Source organism: Vulpes lagopus, chromosome 2 (genome assembly GCF_018345385.1).
Source record: "Vulpes lagopus strain Blue_001 chromosome 2, ASM1834538v1, whole genome shotgun sequence".
NCBI lineage: Eukaryota > Metazoa > Chordata > Mammalia > Carnivora > Canidae > Vulpes > Vulpes lagopus.
In genome coordinates, this window is record NC_054825.1 from 19,879,623 (window position 1) to 19,893,010 (window position 13,388).

Here is a 13,388-nt window from a genome sequence, read left to right on the forward strand (position 1 = left end):
CCACGTCAGGTTCCTGGGATAGAACACGTTTCTCTCTCTGCCTCTCTCTCTCTCTGTCTCTCATGAATAAATAAATAAAATCTTAAAAAAAAAAAAGATAACATAGCTAGCTACGACTTATTGGTCTAAACATTTAACCACCATACTCACACAGCCAGTGAGCTTTGGATCCAAGGGATAAGGTAAGGATAGAACAGGAGAATGGGGATCCCTGGGTGGCGCAGCGGTTTGGCACCTGCCTTTGGCCCAGGGCGCGATCCTGGAGATCCGGGATCGAATCCCACATCGGGCTCCCGGTGCATGGAGCCTGCTTCTCCCTCTGCCTGTGTCTCTGCCTCTCTCTCTATCTCTCTGTGACTATCATAAATAAATAAAAATTAAAAAAAAAAAAAAAGAACAGGAGAATGTCTTTTGAAGGGAGTGATTGAGAAAGTCTACAATGGGACTGTGTGTAGGCCCAGGTGTGGTGGTTCAGGATTCTACTCACATGGCAAGAGAGCACCTCAGGGTGGTTCTCCTGATTGGTGCCAAGCATCCATGAATCCAGGCCAGGGCCACACTCTGTCCTTAGAATCATTTCTGCCCTGTCTTCTTCTTAGTTTTAAGGCTATGCTATTATGTAACTTGCACATAACAGCCAAAGATAATTTTCTGCTTGCAACAATTGTATTTTATGTTCAGGATTTTTGACTGAGTAAAAGACTTTTTTCTTCAAGTAAGCATTTTATTCTCTTAATTGTACAAAGTCCTACAGAAACATCCTTGCAAATGATGGGATCAACCCCCATCTCTAAGAGATGGGAATCCTTAGGACTTCCCAGACCTTGCAAGAAAATCATGCACCCCCAGCATGAAATTCATTTAGAATCTCATCAGAGCTTTCTAATGCAGTTTACATGAAGTGTCTTTTATTTTGGACTTAGCTCCTCTGTAACAAATGAGTCATTGATTTTTTAAAAATTTTAAATGTATCCAGAATCTTTTTCTTTTTTTTTTTTTTTTTTTGGTTTTGGTTTTGAACAGCCTCTCAGAAAACCAAAACCGGTAACCCTGTCCTCTCTCCCTGCTGCTTTGCTATAAAGATAGCATTCCTCTATATGGATCACAGTGCTTCCTTTGATGAGAATGAACAACTCGCAACCAGCTAAATTGTTGATCCATGTGAAAGGAGTGACTCACAAGTCTTTCCAGAATGTCTAAAATGTTGCCCAGCAATTATTTTTTAACACTCGTGTGCTACATTCTGGGGAGGCCTGAAAATAACAATAAAATTAAAAAGGAACATTAGAGACAATCTCAGTTCTCTTTGTGATTTATGAGGTATTCTGATCTTGAGTTCCTTTGGAAGCCTTTCCATGTAACTTTAAGTAGGGAAGCCGACTGGAGCCTCACCATAAAACTGTGGTTGGGTACAATAAACCCCTGAGGATTAGTCAAAGACAGATTCACTGGATGCCAAATTCTTTTCTATCATCCAAGAGTGGCCAATGAGACCAAGGGTGGGAGTGAGAATTCACCAGGGTTTTCAACAAAGCATTCCAATAAATTAAAAAACAAACAACCTTTGTTAGAATGAAAAAGGGTTTGCTAATGCTGGCTGGTTAGAGCGCCCTCATGTGTCTCAGCGTGGTAGTATCATTTTAGGGCTTTCAATGCTCTTAGAATCCTTGGACCAACACCACTGAATGCATTCTCTTCCTTCTCATTTGTTTCCAGAGCCACAGAGGAAGCTGCTTCTTCTTTAGGTGTTAGTTGGAATTTCCAGTGTGATGATGATTTTTATCAGAGGGTGTAGGCATAAACCATTTCACTTTCCAGAATCTACTTAATCTGTATGCTTGCTGAATTAGTGCTCATTTAAATCTCAATTCCTGTCACAAAGTGAAAATACTCCAAATGCCCACCATCTGGTGAATCAATGAATAAATGGAATACTCCTTAGCAATAAATAGGAAAGAATTATTGACATCCACAACAACAAAAGGCTGTGTATTATAAGATTTCATTTATGTGACATTCTGGAATTTGGATACATATTAGATTAGTGGTAGCCAAAGAATGGGGAAAAGAGGGTGGGATTGGCTGCAAATGGATTCAAAGGAATTTTGGGGGGAATTGATATTATTCTCTGTCTTTTTTAAATGTTGGTTAGCTGACTGTATACATCAGTCAAATTCACAGAACTGTCATTGGCGTTATGATGTTGAATATAGCTTCCAGAACTCATTGAACCATACACTAAAAACAAAACAAAACAAAACACCCACCTAAATTTACTGGATATGAATTATGCCCCAACAAGCCTCATATAAAAATCTTTAATTTAAAAAAAAAATCACTGTGAACTACTTCCAAAGTACAAATCCTCAAAGCTTCTGGGTTTGCCTCTTGGCCTCCTTTTCTTTGCCCATCTGAAAAAGACACCACAGTGATCTCTTGTGGGAGTCTGCAAGTTCCAGCTCAATTCAAAGCCCCAGTGGGGCCAGACTGCATTCCAAAGGGTCTGCTCCCTGACTCTGCCATTGTGCCTGAGACAGGGTGTGCAGTTGGGTGACACAGACACTTCCTGGCACTTGGATATTACAAAGGAAAACATCAGAGTTATAGGCTAGTGCTGGCCTTGCTACCAATAAGTAGCAACCCCTTGAAGGCAACTGAGATCAGGGCTCTGAAGGCAAATTCATGTTGTCAGTTTTCTGGCTTCCCTCCATGACAGACAACAACCGGTTGTTTCTGGGCAGAAGCTGTGTCTTGTGCAAACTACCCATTAGCCACAAAAATGAACCACCCCAGGCAATGCCTAGTGTCTCTGGAAAACAGCTTTGGTTCAATGGCTCCCAAAATGTTCTACCAACCCTCTCTCATCTTCAACAATGGTGACTTTCGAATGTTAATCCCAAGCCAGTGGTTCTTAAATTTTACTGGGCCTAGTCACCCAACCTGCTAAGAAAGTAAATCTTTTTTTTTTTTTTTAATTTTTATTTATTTATGATAGTCACAGAGAGAGAGAGAGAGAGAGAGGCAGAGACACAGGCGGAGGGAGAAGCAGGCTCCACGCACCGGGAGCCTGATGTGGGATTCGATCCCGGGTCTCCAGGATCGCGCCCTGGGCCAAAGGCAGGCGCCAAACCGCTGCGCCACCCAGGGATCCCCTAAGAAAGTAAATCTTAAGTGTTCTCACCACACCCATACACATAAAAGGTTAACTATATGAGATGATGGATGTGTTAATTTGACTGTAGTAATCATTTCACAATATATATGTGTATATTAAATCATGTTATACACCTTTAAAATATCACATTGTACAACTAAATATATACATTTTTTATTTGCCAGTCATACCTCAATGAAGTTGGAAATAAATCACCTAAGAAGGATGTTTTCTAAATGCCAGTTCCCGGCCATCTATTCATATCTGAGATTCTAGTGCAATAGGTCTGTGACTGGTTCCTGGAAACTGAATTTTTTTTCTTTTTTTTTTTTTTTTTAGATTTTATTCATTTATTCATGAGAGACACACAGAGAGAGGCAGAGACATAGACAGAGGGAGAAGCAGACTCCATGCAGGGAGCCCAATGTGGGACTCAATCCCAGGACCCTGGGAACACACCCTGAACCGAAGGCAGATGCTCAACCTCTGAGCCACCCAGGCATCCCTGGAAAATGAATTTTTATTAAGCACCTCAGATGATCCAGACATAGGAAGTCTAAGGACCACATTTTAGGAAGTGGTGACCCAGAGCTAGAAAACCTCTCATACATAGGCCAAACAATTTATTCATGGAAATGTCTGACCTACCAATGCTTTCAACACAGTGACTAGGAGTGCGCCTCTGGAGTGAGGTTCCTGGGTTCAAAGCCCACCTCCACCCTTTGCTATCAATGATCTCAGGTTACTTCATCTCTCTTCAGTGTACAAGAGGGTTCAAGATCAAATGAGTTAACACTTACAAAAGCACTCAGAATTATGCCAGTAAGCATTAGATAAACCTCAATTATCATTCTCCAGATCGATAAAGATGGAGGGGAATATTGCATGCAAACCCTGAACAAAGAGAGTTACTTCAAACAGCTTTTCTTTTAAAGCTTAGACATCTCTAAATACCTCAAACGGTGAAGAGAAATGTGAACTCCCCTACGTATGCCAACTTTCCTACATTCCTAATCTCTTTGCCCTGTTTTAAATATTAAAAGCATAAGCTGGAAAAAAAAAAAGCTGAACTTAGCAGCACCCTTCCCTTTTGATTGATTAAGGAGCTTAAGACAACTCCCATATGTTAGCTTATTCATCTTTACAAGTTATATATAATCTTTGGTAATTCTTAAACAGAGATTCAAATTAGAATCATGTGTAGAGCTCTTGAAAGGTATACATTTTGACTCAGTAGAAATAGGGACAGGGCCCAGGGAACCTGAATTTCTAAAAAGAGCCTTCCCTGTGATTTGGCTACACATTCCAGGTAGAGATCTGTTCTTATAGGAAGGGGCTAGAATAATCCACCTTGCCTTATAGCTCAATAAACAGACAGAGCATGTTAAATACTGTGTCAGACATCATTCAGCAAATCATTTGCAGAGGCAGGAGTTGGATTTTGGTAACTCTAAGGCCAATATCCTCTCCATTATAGATCATACCATAGACCCTACTTGTGTAAGATGGGAAAAGGGTAGTGAAATTTCATTCCCTCATTTGTTTATGAAATAATACTCTGACCTGAATTCATAGGGACTTTAAATTAGAACTGCAGATTTGGGATTCTGAATTCCGTTCAGATTCCACCGTTTACCCTCTTACCCACATGTCCGCAATTACTAATTATCCCCATTAAATCCCTGGAAGTGTAAAAGAGAGTCAGCTTACTCGGAGCCTGGGTCAAATCCCTATTGGAAATATGATCATGAACTTGAGGATTCTTTCTTCTGGTGACTGAAGGCAGTGGCATTTGGTGGCCTCTACTCTGGGCTGAGGTTTTTGTGGATTCCCTTTTCATTTTGAGACATATGTGTGACCTGTAAAGTCCCTCAGAAACCATTTTCTTTAATGTGTTATCAGAGAAGGAAATCTGTCAAATTAAAATCTGTGGTCGGAAGGGGAGCGGCCACCAATCAAGTGAAATCATTCTGTTGAACTTGAGCCAGGGAACCAAACTGGGGCAGTATCATTTCACTAACCAAATGGCCCGGCGGGCTAGAATCCTTGCCTGCAGACCTTCACACATCACCAACCCCTTGCTAATAAAACAGACCCCTTTATTGAGTTACTTCTTGGCACCCACTGACTGCTTTCCTTTCAGATTTTTCTCTTGTCCATATTTCAATATCCCGCCTTTGCATTCTCCTCCTGCTCTTGTTAAAATACTGTTTCTTTTTTTGAAAGATCCCTTTTAATCAGATAGCTCCTGCTGGCATGAGCTGTCAGAGGTATTCATTTCAGTGGACTCCGGCCTTATGCTGCATTACCTTGGCAACAACGCTTAGAGGCAAAGGCCCTGCCTTGAACTTGTCAGAGTCTCCAAGACATGAACTCAGCACATATTACTCTCTAGCATATCAAGTTGTCATGCCAACCGCGAACAATAAAACCCATCTCTCCCTTCTAGGGTTTTAATTCAATAACTTTTCAGATTGGCTCCTTCTGTAATTCAATTGGCCTGAAAATGTAATATGGAATGTGTGTGTGTGCGTGCGTGCACGCGTATGTTTAACCAGTTTAACCAATGGCCTTCCTCTGAATGACTGGAGATTAGAAATACAATTTAGGTCAAAAGTTCATCAAAATGCAAAGAAAAAAAACAATGCTGGATCTAACAGAAGAAGCCTGCAATTTTGGAAATCTTGACAAAGAGGTAGCTAAATGGAATCTCAAGAGCTAACTTCTGCCCTCCGATATGTGTACATGACTTCCATTGGCACGGTCATGTGTAGCATGCATAGCCAGGGCAGCTGCACCCCCATATGTATTTAGAACTCCTTTAGTTAGCTTTGAATACATAACTAACTTCAATTTCTTCTTTTTTTTTTTTTTAGATTTTATTTATTTATTCATGAGAGACACAGAAAAAGAGGCAAAGACATAGGTAGAGGGAGAAGCAGGCTCCCAGCAGGGAGCCCGATGTGGTACTCGATCCCCAGACCCAGGATCACACCCTGAGTTGAAGGCAAACGCTCAACTGCTGAGCCACCCAGGCATCCCTAACTTCAATTTCTTAAAAGCACTCCTATTTTTATCCTGACATTTCATTTTCCTTCAACCTGGAAGGCTTTGTGGGAACCTGTCCCCTCAGAAAGTCTCTTAACTCTCTACGAACATTTAGAAAAAGCATTGTATGGGCCTGGGGCTAGAAATAACTCAGGGTCAGGCTTTCTCAAACTTAAGTGTTTCAGTGCTTCCTTATCTTTGTGCCAACTCAATGATTATTAACTTATGATTTTTATCCTTTAATTGACTTAAATGCATAAATTTAGGGGTGCCTGGGTGGCACGGTTGGTTGAGTGTCCGACTCTTGGTTGCAGCTCTGGTTGTCATTTCAGGGTCATGGGATAAGCTCTGCACTCAGCGAAGAGTCCTCTTGGGGTTCTCTTTCTCTCTCTCCTTCTGTCCCTCCCCCTGCTCATGCTTGCTTACTTTCTCTCTCCTTCTCTAAAAATAAATAACTCTTTATAAATAAATAAATAATTTTAAAAAATAAATAAATGTAGAAGGGCAACTTTATGTCATGGACCTGATACTTTGCTTTTTTAGGTTCTCTGCCACTGAGGACGTGGTTATTTCTTAGCTTCCAATAACTAACACATGGAGGGCTGATGATGAGCTAGGCACCGCTGAAAACACTTTTCACACCCTAACTCATTTAATCCTGACTGTACCATCATAGCCCATTGAGTCAGGTAACTGATTTTATCATCTCAACTTCACAGAGGAAGAAAAGGAGACAGAGAGAGGTTAGGCAGCATAACTACAGCTCCACATCTAGTAAATGCCAGAACTGAGGGGTCTGGTTCCAGAGTCTCAACTTCATATCCTGCTTCACTGGATTCTGGATGATTCTTTGAGCCTTTTTTGCAGTTTTATGTAAGAAGCATTGATTACCCCAAAAAACAAACTTCTTGAAGGCAGGGACTGTATCTAACACTTCTCTCTCCTTTTTAGGTGAGTGCCTTTCACATAATAATTATTCAGGGATATGGTTAGATTGCTAAGGAATGTTATAAGAGAAACCTAGAATATTACATTCAAGGTCACTTTAAAAAGGTAGTTTTTGTTTAAGTTGGAACAATAGAGGCTTTCATCACCACCAACCCACAGGTGCATAAGGTCTTCTAGAGACCAAACTCATTGAAACAGAGGCCATGTTTCATGGTGTGATGGATATTCTCTGTTGGCACCGCCACAGACACATTCTACCCTTTTCTACTATGCTCTGTCCAGGGCACATGACTTTTACAGACTGTGCACCAACTGGCTTGCCTTCTGGGTTGGGAGATGCTGGCAGGGAAATGATAGAAAACTTGGGGTATTTATACCCTAGCTCGTTCCTTGCCAAGGCATAGTTTGGTAATGTTTGCTTCCCTTTGCTTTGCTGCCAAAGACCATTGGTTCTATTCCCTTTGCTTTGCTGCCAAAGACCATTGGTTCTATTGAGCAGCTCTTGCTGGGTTGGTAGTAGGTTTCTGCAAGTACTAATGCCAGTGTGCCTCACCATTCTTTATTGGTATCCTGTAACTGACCAAATTTTTGTCAACAGTCCCTTCAATAAATATATCATTTGTCCTCTGACAGGATCCTGGCTTTTGCACCTGTCATCTGGTCCTGTGCTTCTCACATGAGAAACACCTACAGTGCTGTTAAAATGCAGATTCTGATTCAGGTAACTGGGATGGGTCCTGAAATCCTGCATTTCTAACAAGCCCTCAAGTAAGTGGATGCTTTGCAGGGCATCAGTAACAGACATCTAGTAGATGGTCTGTAGTTGTCACTCGATGGGTATTTTAAGTTGAGTACAAGAATGATTAAATGAATGGCTTGGATGCAGTACAGAATTTGTCAACACTGGTGAAGGAAGACATGCCTCTGCCTCAGCGATCTTGTAATAACTTACCTCTGAGGTCACAGTGTGGCTGCAGCAGACCCACCTGATCACACCATGAAACTCATGCCTGGCTAGACATGCTTATTACTATCTTTCTCACTGTCAGAGCTACCCTGGTGATTCTCATCATCCTTGGTTAATACCGTTCATAAAAAACAGCAACAACCATAACTAACCTGCAAGAAATTGAATTCATGCACATGAGTGTTTTTTCTTCAGAGATAAAAGTAAAACTGATTTATTTCAACATCAGAATTGATACCCCCAAGGGACGAGAGTGAAAGGTAGTAGGGAAATTCATAATAGTTGGCCAAACAGTGAGTCTTATTTGCTCAGATTCTGCATAGACTTGTACAAACAGGTTCTACAGGCAAAGGCAAATCAAACTCCAAGAGATCACTCAAAATAAGATCGAGCCCAAGACAAAATACACTTAATTGTGCCTGTAAGCAGATCAAGCTGTCAGAAGATCTGAATTCCCTTTTACATTTAGCTTACCAACACACACTTTTTGAACATCTACTGAATGCTAAACACTGGATCTCTTTGCAGGCCATGAGCACACACATGAGCAAAGTAAAATCTTCGGAATTTTAAATCTGAATAAAGTGAATGATGTGATAATTCTGGCAGATGCTAACCTGAATTTGACTATTTCACCAACCATGCAAAAGATTTATTACACCAATTAATAGGTCAATAAGTTTTTTTTTTTTTTTAAAAAAAAAAAAAACCTACTTAAGAGAATAAATGATTTTCCAGAACTTTCAAGGACTTTAAAAAGGTACCTTTAAGTTTTGACCATGGAGTCACTGGTTGACTAACAATGTTGATTGTTGTGCCAATTAAAAACATTCTTCCAAATGCAATGTGACATCCTAGATTATATCCTGGAGTAGGAAACTGTGACATCTGGAAAGTGTCAAGTTTTATAGTAATAGTAATGGTAATAGTAATAGCTTATAGTATATGGATGTGCCAGTGTGGGCTTCTTAGTTTTGGCAAATATACCACAATAGTATTTCATGTTGACATTTAAAAAATCTGGGTGAAGCATATTTGGGAACTCTCTGGATGTCTTTGCAACCTTTCAATACATGTTAAATTATTCCTAAAATGTGAAATTTATTAAATAAATCTTGCACATTCATGAAGTCTGATTCTCCAAGAACTACTAGTAGCGACAATAAAAAATTTTATTGAACCCCATGTTCTGTTAGCACAATACCAAGTGCCCTATACATGTCTCACAACAATTTTATGAAGTAGGCATGGATAGTTATGATCATTTTACAGATAAGGAAAATGTGGTTCACAGAGTGATTGAGCAGCTTCTGAAAGACACGATAAAAACTGATGGAGTCAGGATGTGACAAGGTCTGTCTAATCCCAAAGCCTGGGCAACCCCACAACTCCAGTTTTGCCTCTCCTAGTTTGAGTTTCTCTGTGTAAAAGAGAGTTACCATCTATTCAAATTGACATTCATCTTTCATTGGAGGTGATGAAACATGTCAATCGAGTTATTGTGTATTGCACCTTTAAGGAAACCAGACTATCATTTTCAAAGTAACCAAGTTTAACACATGGTCAAGTCCTGTGGAGGACTTCACCTTTCTGCCTTGTTGAACTGGGATTTAATTTTCTTGCAGGGGGGAGTAGGAGGGAGAGGCTGGAAGACACATCTATTCCAAGGAGCTTGGAATGCTTTCCCTTGGCTCCTCTGTCTTCTTCTGCCCATCACATGCTCACTTTGGGATGAGAGGCCTCTTGCCCAGCACTTCCCAGCCGGGCTTTGGCCATGGATAGCTTACTTAGAAATGGAAAAAGGTAGCACACCACAGCATATGTAGTTCAGGGGGAGGAATGCCAGCTCTATATGCAGAAAGAATAACTGGCTCCCTTAACACAGTTACTAGTGAGGCCTCAGAACAGTCTCTGTCCCCAAATATCACTCTGTTTGGTCCAGCAAGGTGCCTATGATCAACTAATTCATATGAAATGCAGTGTGTGCTTTGTCATGGGCTCCTTCTTTTCCCAGCACCTCACAGTTTTGCCCAGGTACACCCTCTGTCACATTTTGGGGGTCTCTGCATCCCAGCTGGAGTTTGGCCTAGTTTAATTGATCTTCCTTTCATTCATTTGTGAAGGGACAAAAATGATTACCCAACAGAGTTCCCACCCATTCCTCCCTCTTGACAATCAAAGAGCATTGTGTTTTTGTGAATCATTCTGTTCTTTAAGAAGACTTCTGTCATTGCCAGATAAATAGTTCTTTGGGTTTTCTTGATATAGAATTGGAAGGGAAGGGGAAGAGGAGGAAGAGGAACATTAACCAAAAGAAAGGTTTGGGAAGAGATTGCAGGGTGGGAGCCATTTTAGTAAAAGAAACACAAGAACAGGGTGAAGTTCATAAGAAAGAAGTGGGGCTTAAGGAAATATCATCCTGCACTATTTTCCCCTTTTTGGTGTTTAGAAAAATGCAAATAAAGGACCATCTTAAATGGATTAAAGAATTGAACATAAGATCTGAAGCTATAAGCCTTCTGGAAGAAAATATGGAGGTAAACTCTTTGACAATGTTCTAATGTTCTTGGCAGTGATTTTTTTTTTTTTGACACCAAAATCAAAGGTGGCAAAAGCAATTAAAAGTTTTTTCACAGTAATGATCCTCAATAAAATGAAAAGACAACCTATCGAAGGGGAGAAAATATTTGCAAATCATATATCTGATAAAGAACTAATATACAAAATGTATCAAGAACTCATACAACTCAATAGCAAAAAATAAAAAAACCCAATTTAAAAATAAGCTGAGGAACTAAATAGACATTTTTCTAAAGAAGTTATACAAATAGCCAATGGGTACATGGAAAGATGCTTATGAACATCACTCAATTCATTAGATGCAAATCAAAACCACAAAGAGTTATCATCTCATACCTGTTATAGTGGCTGTCATCAAAAAGACAAAAGACAAAAAAAAAAAAAAAAGACAAAAGACAAGTGTTGATGAAGATGTGGAGAAAGGGAAACCCATGTGCACTGTTGGTGGGAGGTGTGCCAGTATGGAAAACAATGAGGAAGATCCTCAAAAAAAAAAAAAAAAAATACAACTACCGTATGATCCAGCGATCCCTTTTCTGGATATATATAGAATTTTTTTTTTAAAGGAAGTCTTGGGGCAGGCCTGCTGGCTCAGCGGTTTAGCTCCACCTTTAGCCCAGGGCTGATCCTGGATACCCGGGATCGAGTCCCATGTTGGGCTCCCTGCATGGAGCCTGCTTCTGCCTCTGCCTGTCTGTGCTTCTCTCTGCGTGTCTCTCATGAATAAATAAATAAAAAGTCTTTAAAAAAATAAATAAAAGGAAGTCTTTCCTCCTCTATTTTTTTAAAAGATTTTAATTTTTTTATTCATGAAAGACAAGACAGAGAGAAGCAGAGACACAAGCAGAGGGAGAAGCAGGCTCCCCTAGGATAGATGCAGGACTCTATCCTAGGACTCCAGGAGTAAGACCTGAGCCAAAGGCATACACTCAACCACTGAACCACCCAGGTGCCCCTCTTCTGGATATATATCTGAAGGAAATGAAATCACTGTCTAGAAAAGATATCTGCATCATTATGCCCATTGAAGTATTGTTTACAACAGACATGACATGGAAACAACTAAGAGTCCATCGATGCATGAATGGATAAAAAAAAAATGTAGTGTATATATATATACACACACACACAAATGCATACACAGTGGAATATTATTCAGCCACAAACAGGAAGGAAATCCTGCCATTTGTGAGAACATGATGGACCTCTATGGCATTATGTTAAGTGAGGTAAGTCAGACAGAGAAAGACAAGTACTGTATGATCTCTCTTATATGTGGAATCTAAAGAAATTGAACTTTTAGATCCAGAGAACAGATCAGAGGTTGCCAGAGGCAGGGAGTAGGGAGTGGGGGAAATGAGTGGACATGGTCAAAAGGTATCAGCTTCCAGTTATAAGATAAATAAGTTCTGGAGATGTAATATTCAGCTTGGTGATTATAATTAACAATATTGTATCTTTGAAAGTTGCTAAGAGAGGGGATCTTAAAAGTTCTCATCATGAGAAAAAAATCTTTAACTATGTGAGGTTATAGATGTTATATAAAATTATTGTGTGGATCATTTTGCAAAATAGATATATATCAAATAATTTTTTTGTATACGGTAATTCAATACAGGGTTATGTGTCAATTATAGCTCAGCAAACTGGAAAAAAACCGTTCTGAAAAGGCATAATTGGGTTGATTGATTTCTGAAAGTCCTTAGCAATCCAAAGCCTGGAGACCTTAACCTATGACCTGACCTTTTCCAGGAGCAACATTTCATTGGATGACATCAAACAGAAGAGACAGGAAAACCAAACACACTGAGAAACTTGGCATTGAACACTGGTAACTGCTAATAGCACAAAAAATAGAAAAGGACATGCAAGCACACACATAAAAATCAAACCTGGATCTGACCAAGCCTTCAGATGTAATTTTTAATTTTTAGGAAATACAAGAGCTAGGAGGAGTAAGGGGACTATGTTCCACTCTGCCACAAGGATGCAATCAGCAAAATCCAGACTGAAAGAGACTATGAAGAAAAGAAAGACGTCATTTCTTCAATAAATAAATTGCAAGGGGGAATAAGAGAAATGGAGGGACATCCTACTGATTAAAAAACAAAAAACAGGGATCCCTGGGTGGCGCAGCGGTTTGGCGCCTGCCTTTGGCCCAGGGTGCGATCCTGGAGACCCGGGATCAAATCCCACATCGGGCTCCCGGGGCATGGAGCCTGCTTCTCCCTCTGCCTGTGTCTCTGCCTCTCTCTCTCTCTCTCTCTGTGACTATAATAAATAAATTTAAAAAAACAAAAAACAAAAAACAACCTACTGCAATGTATGCATCTTATCTGGATCCGACTCAAATAATCCGTTAAAAGAAAGGATGGTACCCATGAGACCGTTAGTGATTTGAACACTTATTGGCTATTTAATGGTGTTAAGGGGTTACATGCTAAAATACTTAGAGAAGAAATGACATGGTTTATAGTATTTGCTTCAAAAAATATTAAGGGGAGGTGCAGGAATTCACAGGGAAATTGGCCATGAGTTGATAGTTGTTGGAGATGAATGATCTTAGGGCTCATTATGCAGTCTTTCTACTTAATACATGTTTGAAATTCTCCATAAAAACCCAACTAAACAAAAAATGAGAAACAGAACAAAACACATCACTTCTGTCATCATCGTTTAAAAAGAATATTT